Raw genomic sequence first — 14,036 nt, 5'->3', positions numbered from 1 at the left:
TGTCGGTTCTTTGGAATTAAAAGTTAAGTTAAGTTTAATAATATTTAATTTTACAATTTCAACAAAAAAGCGATTGTTTTCTTTTTTAATAACATAATTTAAAGTACATAAGAGAGACTACGCAGGCTTTTGATTTCATATCTGAGCAATCGGATTCAGAGAGTTGATGTAAATGAAAAAATATATCCTATAAAAATTTCAAGGCTTTCATTTTTATACGAAGTAAAATTCAAATGTTTTACGTTTTGTTTAAAGTATAATATCAAGTGTTAGTAATTGGTAAAAGGCCAGTATTTATTGTACATTGTATAAATTCATTGTTGTCCATGCATTTTTACAACAAATAAAGTACCTGAAAAATCTGTGTTCCCACGTTTGAGCCCACCAACTTTTTGTTCTAGAAAAGTAATTGTTGATTATTTTCAAACGCATTCCTTATTTGAAAAATTGTTTCTTGCGATGTTTACTTTCGGTCAAATAATCAAATATTATGCCATAGGCCTTTTCACATATGTACACGATTTTGTAACATGACACTTGTTAATAGATCACTCCAATCTAAAAGCCTGGCTGGTGAATCTCTAAAATTAAAACAATATTGAACGATAACACCGCACAATCACCACGTTAGGATAAATTAGATAATATATTATTTACTGCAATTCTAAAGTATAAAATTATTATGAACTATAAGTAATATAATGCTTCGTTACTCGTCAATTTTAAACTTTATATTATAGATAATACTAAATAAGATGAGTGATATAGCCTTTTAGGTTTCATTTTATTACTGTAGTATAAATCTTAACCGTTTTATGGTAGGAATTTTAGTACGATCTTTTTAAATGTATAAATAAGATACGATTTTTTTTTCAATTTGAAAATCATTTAAATATTGCTACACAGATGACAAAGAAATAGAAACTGACAGGCTTCGGTACTCAAAAGTTATGTTTCCGCCCGGGGTCGAACCGGGGGCCTTCTGCGTGTTAGGCAGATGTGATAACCGCTACACCACGGAAACTACCAGAGTGAGAGGCTTAACTTTGAAAATCATTTCAATTAAAATAAATAAAAATTTTTATAAATAAAAAAAAACCGCCTTCAAAAATGAACTAAAAAGAAAAAAATAATCAGTTACATCCATATCCAATTTACGATTTTTTAATCACCTCTCAAAGTCGGTGCCAACATTGCTATATGCATATAGGTACATAATACATACATACAAACACTAAATCTATTTATTGTATAGATGACACCATTAGACAAACCTTACTATCGATACAAATGAAATGATTTCAATATAGGAATTTATTTACTTTGTTGGCACCGCCTTCAAAAGGTGATTAAAAAATCGTAAATTGGATATGGATGTAACTGATTATTTTTTTCTTTTTAGTTCATTTTTGAAGGCGGTTTTTTTTTATTTATAAAAATTTATTTACTGCTTTTCAGTGTTGTTTTGTTATTTATAATTACAATTGGTCATTTGGGTTTGTCATTCACTTTAATGCCGTTAATCATTGAGGAGTTCTCCTGGTAGTCCACCATCAGCTAGACTTCATCATAGGCATGTTACTAACATCAATTGCTTGACGACTATCTTAAAGAAATAGAACTAAGCCCGTAAAATAGTTACTTACTAATAGGTTCTGATTACTAGTTGTGGTCTTCATCATCAGTTCCACTTCATCAAATGTCACTTTTCGTGAGCATATGATCAAGGCACTTTGAATAAAACCGAAATCACTATAGGTGTGCCTATAAAATTTGAGGAGTTCCCTCGATTTCTCTAGGATCCCATCATCAGATCCTGATCTCCTGACAATGGGACCACCTGTAAAACATGCCCTTTCAAACAAAAAAAGAATTGTCAAAATCGGCCCAGCCATCTTCGAGTAATTCGGTAACATACATAAAAAAAAAAAAGGCCCCGACGAATTGAGAACCTCCTCCTTTTTTTGAAGTCGGTTAAAAACTGGTAGACTTTTAGTTACCCCTTATCATCCAGCAACTAATGGATAATAAAAAAATGATTAAAAACTATGGAATAGGTACGAGGTAACTTATGAGATAAAATAATTACAGTCAAGTGTTGCTTGCGACGAACCCCAGGGATATGTGGTCGGAGTCCATACGAACTCATGTTTGGCAGAAATATAAGGATATATTTACATACAATTTTTGAAAGAGATACGAACGTAGAGTACTATTAAAAGAAGACATAATTTTAAATAAACAATTTAAAGAGGGGGACAGAGTACAAGTTCGAGTATACGGTAAAAATAAAAGGTGGGTTTTCGGAACAATTCAAAAACGGCTAAGAATATTACACTATCAAATAGTCACAGATGAAAAAGAGATAATTCGTTGACATATCGACCAAATGCTTGCGGCACCTTTAATAGCACGTTCCATTGCGGCGGAGGGCTGTCATATCCTTTAGTTACTAAACAACCTAATTATTGTTATGTCATTTAATATGTTTAAATTAAATGCATGATATAAAATTACAAATTATTATTTATTTAGTCAAAAAAATATTATATATAATAAATTGACAAGCGATATTTGATTAGTTTCAGATTTGATAAAGACTTCTCCAAGTTTTCGTAGAGTAGCGGTTATCACATCTGCCTTACACGCAGAAGGCCCCCGGTTCGATACCGGGCGGAAACATAACTTTTGCGTATGGAAGCCTATCAGGTTTTATTTGTTTGTGTTCCGTGTAGCAATATTTAAATGATTTTCAAATTTAAGCCGGAAACTCTGGATGTTCCTGTGGTGTAGTGGTTATTACATCTTCCTCAAACGTAGAAGGCCCCGGTTCGATCCCGGGCGGAAACATAACTTTTACCTATCGAAGAATGACAGTTTTTATTTCTCTGTCATCTGTGTAGCAATACTTACAAAACACTTAAAAATAATATTTAATATTGGTGACATTCAAGGTGACACATCTTTATAGGCACCGTGCAGAAACAATAGAGGGCGTTATAATTCCGACAGTAGAGACACCGTGCGAGTAAAAAAAGAAACTTCCCAGACACATTGGTGGCAGGCTGGCAGCTGTCAAGTCTGTAAATATGATTTTACAATGATCAAAATTATAAAACATGGTTTTTTACCAATTAACAATGAAAGTAATGGGCGCTGCAGATGGTGGTATTTTTAGATGGGAACCAATTATTTGGATGTCTAATAAAAGAAACAACGGTTATAGGTTAGATTCAACGATCGACGAAAATTAAACTGTCTTCCATAACAGTTACCCACAAAATTGGTGATTTTTATATAAATATAATCAAATAGTACTTTTTAAATACTTGAAGGTATACTTACTTACATACGTGTGTTTTATGACTGCATTTATCTATTTCACTCTTTTATCCCTAAGCCATGGCATGTGAGTACTATTAGTAGGGAAATAGTAAAATTTTACACCCTTAAAGTTGTTTTTGGATGTATTACGGCATCCATAAATAAAACAATACATTTCGATAGCTCAAATTATCAAAAATTAAGACGATAATTCAGAAATATTTTCCGTTGTTTGACAGTAGAATTTCTGAAATTGACGGTAAAAGTTTTGAATATGAGTCACGAGATGGCAGAGTCATCGCTACGCACGGTGCCTATAGGTGTAAATAAAATTGACGTTCAAAAATAGAAACCAAACTAACCTATATAAAACATAAATTTAAGAATTAAGACAAAACTAAAACAGAACATAAAAGCTTATTATAAAATAAAAAAAAAAGGAAAAACAAGACTTAAATGTGATATCTCGATATAATTTCATAATTTACACTCACACGAAAGTATACTAATTAGTCCCATAATTTACTATCTAAAAATTATCTTACCTAAATAACTAACGAATATTTCCTAAGCTTTTCTATTAGATTTTACAGATTTTGATTGGTGAAATTCTAAAAGTATTGTTGAATAATATAAAAAATAGGTAAGGTAAGAACAATATGATGATGTACGATTATAACATGCTTGTATCTTCCAAAACGATTTCGATCCCGGTGGCTGATCTCAATAGACTAACCAAATACGCAGGACATACGACATTGCGTAATTTGCACGCAAACACAGATGCATTTTCTGATCGCTGTCACAATCCATTGGGACCGTAAAACTGACACAAAGAGACAATTCCATACCAACGATTTTACATGATTTTCGAGGGTAAGGGAATGTTCACACACACGACTTCTCTGGAAGTTGTATGTGTGACTGAGGATAGTCAACTAAACGAAAATGGTGGTAACTAGTCGTAGATATGGCTGACCAGTATAGATTCCTGACTGTACCGCGTAAAAATCGAGTAAACTTTTGTAAAACATTGTAGGCGAGTAATATTTGTTTAATGGTATGAAAATTCTTACATGAAAATTGCTGTACCGTAGCGGTTCTTACATCTAACCTAACCTAAGATGTAGACAGCCCTCAGTTCTACCCTTAGTAGTAAAAGCCTTTTGTCAGTCAAGGACTATCAGGTTTTGGCTATTGATTTGAAATAATAATTTACATTTGAATCTATTGTCCAAATGCTTAAAACTGGAAAGTAAGGCTTGCGTTTGAAACTAGTTAAGTATTGTCTTTGCAGTCAATAAAGCTTTAAGATTATAGTGTCAGGTTTTGGTTGTCAAAAACAATGTTTCCGCCCGGGTTCGAACCGGGGGCCTTCTGCGTGTAAGGCAGATGTGATAACCGCTACACCACGGAAACTTACAGACTAACGGGCTCAAATTAGAAAATCATTTAAATATTGCTACATACAACGCCGAGAAATATAAACTAACAGACTTCGATTAATTAATTGATGCCTGCAATTTCTTAACATACAGTTTCAACCCGGGATCGAACCGGGTTACCTTTTGCGTTAGGCAGCTATGATAACCGAACGGACTCCTGTTTAAATATTTTAAGACCACTTATTTTATTATTTGGTATTTGGTACTTTGCAATAAATTTGTAATAAAAAATGCACAAGGAAAAAGAATTGAAATTTAAATGAGCTATTTGACACACCCCATTTTTTTTTTCTATATATTTTAGAGTTGCTCAAACAAAACACGTATAGATAAGATGCTTACTTAATTAGCGTTTAAATCTTTAGACATGATGTTAATAATATATGAAAATTATTAAAACTTTAAATCTAACAAAATCTTCCAAGTTATTCTAATCTCAAGCCCGCGTTGAACTTTCTTCCTGACTTTACTCATGTCTGATCTTTGGAATTAAGAGAATAATATTTAATTTTAAGATTACAACAAAATAAACGGTTTTTTTTTAAATAACAGCATATAAAGTACATTAAAGACACTGCACTCAGATTTTTGATTTCATATTTGAGCAATCGGATTCAGAGTGTTGATGTAAATGGAAAGAGATTTCAAGGCTTCATAATTTTATATGAAGTAAAATTCAACGTTTTGTTTAAAATAAAATATCAACTGTTAGTAGTACTTTGTGAGAGACCAGAATTCATTGTAGATTGTATAAATTGTAGATTGTTTTGCAAGTGGTAGTGCCACACTGCATACCTCTCGGTTGCAGTCGAATGGGCCGGCACGCCCGGGGAAGTACCACTCTCTCACTTAAAATCGGCGTGAAGTGGTAGCTATGCTACCGCGTTTCGTCCGGTAAGTGAGAGTTCCGGAGGCCCGATCCCTCTCCCCCCAAAACATGGTTGTGCAGAATTTGGTGACATTACCCCAGGAGGGTACCATCAGCGACTGCGATGGAGAATCCCTCTCTGGGCATCCATGCTCAGGACGTACACCGCCTGAGCAGGGATGCCCAGGCTGCCCTCCGAATTCTGGGGGGGGCAATTTTGCGCTCGCCACTGTTCGGGGCAAGCGGAGCAGGCATCATAAGGCAACCCCTACCACACTCGCTGTGGACTTCTGCAACATAAGGGGACTCAACTCCAACTTGAATGCCGTTCACTTTCACCTTGAGACGGCGAAGCCGGCCTTGCTCTTTCTTACCGAGACCCAGATATCTTCTCCTGCCGATACGTCTTTTCTCTCTTACCCCGGGTACAAATTGGAGCATACTTTTGTGCCACGAGCTGGGGTGTGCGTTTACGTCAGAGATGATATCTGCTCTCGACGCCTCGGCAGCCTTGAAGGGCAGGACCTATCAATTATCTGGCTGCGCGTAGACTGCGACGACCATCCGCGAATCTACGCGTGCCTTTATAGGTCCCATAGCGGTAATGCCGAAACCGACCGACTGGTTGAGCACGTCCAATTGGCTACAGATTCCGTGCTGCAGCAGACTCCATCCGCAGAGATCATTATTCTGGGCGATTTCAATGCTCATCATACAGAGTGGCTTGGATCACGCACCACTGATCATGCGGGTAGATCTGTTCTCGACTTCGCTTTGGCTTATGATTTGACACAACTGGTCACCTCGCCAACGCGAATACCGGACGTGGAGGATCATACACCTTCCCTGTTGGACCTTCTGCTGACTTCGCATCCGGACGGCTATAAGATTGTCGTCGATCCCCCTCTGGGCTCGTCGGACCACTGTCTCGTCCGGAGTACAGTGCCAGTTACACGATACTCACGACCTCGTTTCGCGGGCTGTCGTCGCGTGTGGCACTACAAGTCAGCAGATTGGGATGGGATGCGGTCCTTCTTTGCATCTTACCCATGGGGGCGAGTTTGTTTCTCGATGGATGATCCGAGCGTTGTTGCTGACTCTGTCGCCGATGTGGTGCTTCAGGGTATGGAACTTTTCATTCCATATTCTGCGGTGCCCATTGGTGGCAAGTCCCAGCCCTGGTTTGGTCGCCTCTGTAAGACGGCTTCACGCCGAAAATGGGAACGCTACCAAGACTGGGCTAACGCATCGGCGTCTCGTGATACAAACACCAGCACATTCAGAAAGGAATATAACTCTGCCTCCAGGTCCTTCAAAAACGTGATAGCTGAGGCGAAGTCGAAGTACATTGGCAGAATTGGCGAGAGACTGGTGCGCTTCCCATCAGGAACACGTGCGTTCTGGTCTCTCGCTAAGGCTGTCCTAGGGAATTTCTGTCAGCCTTCTTTTCCGTCTTTGCACAGGGACGGTGAGTCATTGGCCCATACCGCGAAGGAGAAGGCCGATCTTTTAGGGTCTCTCTTCGCGTCGAACTCGACTCTGGATGACCAAGGAAAGTCACCTCCATCAATCCCGCGATGTGATACGACGATGCCGGAGGTTAAATTTCGGCAAAGTGCAGTTCGGAAAGCACTTCTTTCCTTGGACATTCACAAGTCGAGTGGACCCGATGGCATCCCTCCAATCGTGCTACGGACATGTGCTCCCGAGTTGGCACCGGTCTTAACGCGTCTCTTCCGGCAATCCTACGCATTAGGCGTCGTCCCGAACTCCTGGAAGACTGCTTTGGTGCATCCGATCCCTAAAAATGGCAACCGCTCAGATCCGTCCAATTATAGGCCTATAGCCATCACCTCCTTGCTCTCCAAGATAATGGAGTCCCTTATTAACTGCCAGCTCCTGCGGTACCTAGAGGAGAATCAGCTGATTAGTGACCGCCAGTACGGTTTCCGTCGGGGTCGCTCAGCCGGTGATCTTCTAGTTTACCTTACTCACAGGTGGGCTGAAGCAGTTGAGAGCAAGGGGGAGGCATTAGCAGCCAGCTTGGACATAGCGAAGGCCTTCGATCGCGTATGGCACAAAGCGCTTCTTTCGAAGCTTCCTTCTTATGGGCTTCCCGGGAAATTATGCAATTGGATTACCAGCTTTTTGGCAGATCGGAGCATCAAGGTCGTTGTCGACGGTGCATGCTCTGACTTAAAATTCGTCAATGCTGGTGTTCCACAAGGCTGCGTCCTATCACCCACTCTGTTTCTTCTGCATATCAATGATTTGTTGCAAATCGGGAACATTCATTGCTATGCAGACGACAGTACCGTTGACACCTTATACACCGGCCGCGCTAATATTTCTCGGGAAAACGTCGAAGAAAACCGGAACAAACTTGTGTCTGCAATCGAGTCTTCGTTAAACGAAGTCTCGAACTGGGGCCGGCTAAATTTAGTCCATTTCAACCCCAAAAAGACGCAAGTTTGCGCGTTAACCGCTAAAAAAACACCATTTGTCGTATCTCCACGATTTGAGAACATCCCGATAGCCGCTACAGGTAGTATCGGAATACTTGGCGTTGATATTTCGAGCCTCGTTCAGTTCCGCGGTCAATTGGAAGGCAAAGCCAAATTGGCTTCAAAGAAGCTCGGTGTGCTCAGCAAGGCGAGACAGTACTTCACGTCGGCCCATCGCCTAAAACTTTACAAGGCGCAAATTCGGCCTCACATGGAGTACTGCTCTCACCTCTGGGCGGGTGCTCCCCAGTACCAGCTCCTTCCATTTGACCGCATCCAACGTAGAGCGGCTCGAATTATCGACGATCAAGCCCTTTCCGATCTCCTTGATCCTTTGGCTTTGCGTAGAGATGTTGGATCACTCTGCATCTTCTACCGAATTTTTCACGGGGAATGTTCCGAGGAATTGTTCGGATTAATCCCGGCTGCTGAATTTCACCTTCGGACATCTCGTCAAAATTCTAAGTTTCACCCGCACCATCTTGATGTCCGAAAATCCACAACAGCGCGATTTCTTAGACATTTTCTGCCTCGCACAACCACTCTGTGGAACCAGCTGTCGCCGGCGGTTTTTCCGAACCGATACGACATGGGAACCTTCAAGAAAAGAGTCTACTCCTTTCTCAAAGGCCGGCAACGCACCTGCAAGCCCCCTGGTGTTGCAGATGTCCATGGGCGGTGGTAGTCACTTTCCATCAGGTGAGCCTCCTGCTCGTTTGCCACCTATTCCATAAAAAAAAAAAAAAATTCATTGTTGTCCATGCATTTTTATAACAAATAACCTGAAAATCAGAGTTCTTAAGTTTGAGCCCACCAACTATTTGTACTGGAAAAGTAATTGTTGATTTTTTCACATGCTTTATTTGAATCTTTTTATTTCCTGCAGAATTTACTTTCGATCAAATCTTCAAATATTATGTCATAGGCCTTTTCAAATGCGTACACATTTTGTAACATGACACTTGTCAATAGATCACTCCAATCTAATAGTCTAGCTGCTGAATCTAAACAATTAAAACAATATTGAACGATAATACCGCACAATCAACTAGTATATTAATTACTGCAATTCCAAAGTATAGAATTATAACGAACTATAAGTGATGTAAAGCTTCGTTACTCGTCAATATTAAATTTTACATTATAGATAAAACTAAATAAGATAAATGATATAGCCCTTTAGATTCATTTTATTGCTGTACTATAAATCTTAACCGTTTTGTGGTAGGAATTTTAGAACGAACTTTTTAAATGTAAAAATAAGATAAGAAAATCATTTGAATTTGAAAATCATTTAAATATTGCTACACAGATGACAAAGAAATAAAAACTGGAAAGCATCCATAGACAAAACTCATGTTTCCGCCCAGGGTCGAACCGGGGGCCTTCTGCGTGTTAGGTAGATGTGATAACAGCTACACCACGGAAATTTCCAGAGTGACCGGCTTAAATTTGAAAATAAATAAAAACTGTCATTCTTTGATACACAAAAGTAATGTTTTTATGTTTCCGCCCGGGGTCGAACCGGAGGCCTTCTGCGTGTGAGGCAGGTGTGATAACCGCTACACTACGGAAACTTGAAGAAGTCTCTATCAAATCTGAAAATGATCAAATATCGCAATATTTAAAATCCGACAGGCCTTGTTAGAAAAAAAACTTATAGGCTTCCAAACACAAAAGTTTTGTTTCCGCCCGGGGTCGAACCGGGGGTAACACCACAGAAACTTCCTGAGTGCATGGCTTAACTTTACAAATCATTTCAATATTGGTACACAAGAAATAAAGAATTAAAAACAAATAGGCTTCCATTGACAAAAGTACTGTTTCCGTCCGGGGTCGAACCGGGGGCCTTCTGCGTGTAAAGCAGATGTGAAAACCGCTACACCACGGAAATTATCAGAGTTTCTGGCTTAAATTTGACATTAATTTAAATATTGTTATACAAGAAATAACGAAATAAGAACTGATAGGCTTCCATAAGCAAAAGTTATGTTTCCGCCCGGGGTCGAACCGGGGGCCTTCTGCGTGTGAGGCAGATGTGATAACCGCTACGTTACGGAAACTTGAAGAAGTCTTTATCAAATCTGAAACTAATCAAATATCTATTATTTCATAGAAGTTGTAGAATTTATTCAAAGCAATTATATATTTATAAATCATATGCAACAATTAATTTATACAATGTGTGTTTAAATCTACTCAAACACCTGAAACCCTTTATGTCTTAGCAAAACAATACCTGGAGGCTTAGACAAAGTAACATCGCTTCATAGCGAAAAGATAACGAAATTCGCTATCGTCTCTGAGATATCGAACAATTTCCTAGCCAATGTACTATGACTGTCGCGATCGTTGTGGCGAAATTGATATTCGCTAAGAAACGAATATTTAGTTGTCATTACATTATTTTATATGAGTACCGATGCAATGTTTTTTTAACAATCATTATGTAATGTTTATTTTTTAAAAAATAAGCTGGTTATGTCAAATGAATGTTTAAAAAAAATATTTGTTGAATTGTTTACGTTGGCTCAGTTATGGAATAAAAATAATAGTTGTATAGGTAGGAAGACTTCGTTGAATTATTGAATTATTGCCTATTTTTTTAATTTTTATTCATTACGACTGCGATAAGACTGTTCGACTATGTTGTTCAACTGTTAAGACTGCTCTTAGTTTTTTTAAGTGTTAATATTAATAAGTGTCACACATCGATACAATATATGTAAGAAATTTGTAATCAGTAAATCTTGCTTGCGCTTTAGATTATGCAAAGAAATTTACTAGTTTTATTGGATAATTTATTACCTACGTCTAAAAAAAATTATAAGGTTTACTGTTAATTAAAATATACTACTAAATAAAAGTTTTATTCAAAATCTTTATTCTGTCTGAAAAAGATTTTTTTTAATTCATTAATTTAGCTATATTCTTCTAACCAAAACATTGCGCATATCCTTGCCTCGAATGAACTCATTTCCATCGTCATTTCTGGTGGTGCTTTGTCCCACGGAATGGTCTTCATTACCTTCAAGACCACTGGCTGGCATGTAACTCTGAGGTGGTATTCTAGCAGCTACTGCAATGTTGTGTAGCACACAACAGGTTATTTTGCTAGCCATGTCAGGGTGATAGTGAAGAACTCTGAGTCAAAGTAATTTTATTTAAGTACAACTATCAACAAAAGTGTACTCACAAGCACCTTAAAACACTTTTAAATTCCTGATATTTATATTTTTTTGCTTTATTTCCAGGGAAATTTCAGCGGATCCTTTTAATCTAGCATTATCTTTTAGGTCGTCACATAATTTTCGAAATGTGGTTTTGTTTAGCCTGAAATGTTGTATGAACAACTCTGGCATATCTTCAATTGTATCCAATTGTCTTCTTCACCGCCTTTGTCGCTTCTTCCATATGTTCTCAATGTGTGCAGCAAGCAAAGAATGCTTTTTTTTTACTATTTCAACTGATAATTAAAAACTTAAAAACGCCTAGTTAAAATATCAGCTGACGAATGAAATCGGCCATTTTGTTTCGATATCTACAGCATCTTTGTAATCGTTTCGATAATTTTTTTGACAATCACGATCGCAGCGAAGGCGAATAAAAAAAGTTCTGCTTGTCTTCGCATTTCTATGGTAACGACATGGATGACGTTTGATAACAATTCGCTAATGTATCGTTTCGTTATGAATTTTAACATTGTCTACCAATCTGCGATAGCGATGTCGATTGACCACGTGATTTAGCGCGGCTTATGTCAATCCCATACATTTTGTTCTTTTCTAACTTCGCTATCGTTTTTTAAATGTTACTTTGTCTAAGCGCCCTTATTTCTTTTATGTGGTTTACTGTTTATAGACTAAAATCATTTGTGCTAAACGTAAATACTACATCATTTCATTTCATACAATTTTTGAAGCTAGTTTATTTAACTTTTTCATTCATTCTTATCATAACTAAATTTTATTTACACAAAACTTTAAAAAAGTATTGGCATCTTTAGTAATAAAAAGAACAAATAATGTGGGACCCAGACAGGAGCCCTGTGGAACTCCAGATGTTGCCACAAATGTTTTGGACTCAATTCTTCAAAAACCCTCATATATATTTATATAAATATATATATATATATATATATATATATATATATATATATATATATATATATATATATATATATATATATTTGCATATCTGTATTGTAAATAAGTTATCTTAGAATTTAAAATAAAACATTAAACTAATAATAATAAATTTCCCTTTTAGATAGGTCAAATACTTTAGCTATACATTTTTTTAATGCAACCATAATTTTCTGATATTTGATATTCTACTTACCAAGTGACAAAAATACTAATTTCGAGATTAAATAGTTTAGATATATTAACAATTTCAAAATGCTACTTAGAACACTAAGAAATATAAAACTATCAGGTTTCGATTAATAAAAACTTGTTTCCGCCCGGGATCATCACAAAAACTTCAAGAGTGACCGGCTTAAATTTGACAAAAATTCAAATACTAATACACAAAATACAAAAATAACTAAAAACTGATAGGCTCTGATAGATAAAACTTATGTTTCCGCCCGGGATCGAACCGGGGGACTTCTGCACGTGAGGCAGATGTGATAGCCGCTACACCACGGAAACTTCTAGAGCAAGTGGTTTAAATTTGAAAATCTTTTAAATATTGCTACACGAAACATAAACAAATAAAACCTGATAGGCTTCCATACACAAAAGTTATGTTTCCGCCCGGGGTCGAACCGGGGCCCTTCTGGGTGTTAGGCAGATGTGATAATCGCTAAACCACGGAAACTTACAGAGTGAATGGCTTAACTTTGAAATTCAATATTGTTACATATGATACAAAGAAATAAAAACTGGTAAGCATCCATAGACAAAACTCATGTTTCCGCCCGGGATCGAACCGGGGGCCTTCTGCGTGTTAGGCAGATGTGATAACCGCTACACCACGGAAACTTCCAGAGTAAGAGGCTTAACTTTGAAAATCATTTCAATTAAAATAAATAAAAACTGGTAGACTTTTAGTTACGGATCACAAACCACTCACAGCAATTTTCCATCCACATAAAACCTTGCCTACAACGAGTACTATGAGATTGTTTCAATATGCTCACTTTTTGTCTGGGTTTGATTATGAAATCGAATACAGAAGTTCAGAAAGACATTCAAATGTTGATTATTTATCTAGATTTCCTGTCGAACAGAGCAATGAGAGTAAAAGAGTATATATCAAGCAACTATCATACCAACACAGTATATATCAATTACAGCAGATAAGTATCTTACAAATTAGCATAGAGAAAATTAAATCTGAAACAATTACAAAGACGAAGAATTACAACCGATTTTACAAGCACTAATAAAATAATGATAATGAGCTAACAATGCAAGATGGCTGCATATTTAAAGGTACACGAGTACTTATTCCAAAAAGTTTGAGAGATATTATGTTAAACGAGTTATATACTGGATATATTGGTGACGTTAATATGAAATTGTTGGCTCTAAGTTTTGTTTATTGGAGAAATAGCGATAAAGATATAGAAAATAAAGTTAAATCGTGTAGGTCATGCATTACAATTAAACGAATCTAAAAAAGTTGAAACACACCAACACATACTGATTTTGCTGGACCAATTTATGGACATTGCCTATTTGTCATCGTAGACTCATATTCTAAATGGGTTGAAATAACTACCTACGATAACTATTAGAAGTTCGTGGTGCATAGAAAAATTAAAAGATCTTTTCTCAATTTTTGGAGCTCCTAACATTTTAATATCAGATAATGGCCGGCAATTTACATCACATGAATTCAAAAATTTTCTTATTGAGCAAAGAGTGTTACATAGGACTTCAGCCC

At 37.1% G+C, this 14,036-nt stretch overlaps 9 non-coding genes across 9 annotated transcripts; 2 read left to right on the top strand and 7 right to left on the bottom strand.

Annotated features, from left to right (window-relative positions):
• Positions 1-951: 951 nt before the first annotated feature.
• Positions 952-1,024, bottom strand: Trnav-aac. The gene has a single exon. It is a non-coding gene; the product is annotated as a tRNA-Val (tRNA).
• Positions 1,025-2,609: 1,585 nt separating this feature from the next.
• Positions 2,610-2,682, top strand: Trnav-uac. The gene has a single exon. It is a non-coding gene; the product is annotated as a tRNA-Val (tRNA).
• Positions 2,683-2,778: 96 nt separating this feature from the next.
• On the top strand, positions 2,779-2,850 carry Trnal-caa. Its single transcript has one exon. It is a non-coding gene; the product is annotated as a tRNA-Leu (tRNA).
• Positions 2,851-4,670: 1,820 nt separating this feature from the next.
• Positions 4,671-4,743, bottom strand: Trnav-uac. Its single transcript has one exon. It is a non-coding gene; the product is annotated as a tRNA-Val (tRNA).
• A 4,902-nt stretch (positions 4,744-9,645) lies between these two features.
• Trnav-cac lies at positions 9,646-9,718 on the bottom strand. The gene has a single exon. It is a non-coding gene; the product is annotated as a tRNA-Val (tRNA).
• Positions 9,719-9,962: 244 nt separating this feature from the next.
• Positions 9,963-10,035, bottom strand: Trnav-uac. The gene has a single exon. It is a non-coding gene; the product is annotated as a tRNA-Val (tRNA).
• A 96-nt stretch (positions 10,036-10,131) lies between these two features.
• Positions 10,132-10,204, bottom strand: Trnav-cac. The gene has a single exon. It is a non-coding gene; the product is annotated as a tRNA-Val (tRNA).
• A 2,519-nt stretch (positions 10,205-12,723) lies between these two features.
• Trnav-cac lies at positions 12,724-12,796 on the bottom strand. Its single transcript has one exon. It is a non-coding gene; the product is annotated as a tRNA-Val (tRNA).
• Positions 12,797-13,056: 260 nt separating this feature from the next.
• Trnav-aac lies at positions 13,057-13,129 on the bottom strand. Its single transcript has one exon. It is a non-coding gene; the product is annotated as a tRNA-Val (tRNA).
• Between the last annotated feature and the right edge of the window lie 907 nt (positions 13,130-14,036).

Source organism: Vanessa cardui, chromosome 16, assembly GCF_905220365.1.
Source record: "Vanessa cardui chromosome 16, ilVanCard2.1, whole genome shotgun sequence".
In the NCBI taxonomy this organism is placed as follows: domain Eukaryota; kingdom Metazoa; phylum Arthropoda; class Insecta; order Lepidoptera; family Nymphalidae; genus Vanessa; species Vanessa cardui.
This window is presented reverse-complemented; position numbering and strand designations above follow the sequence as displayed.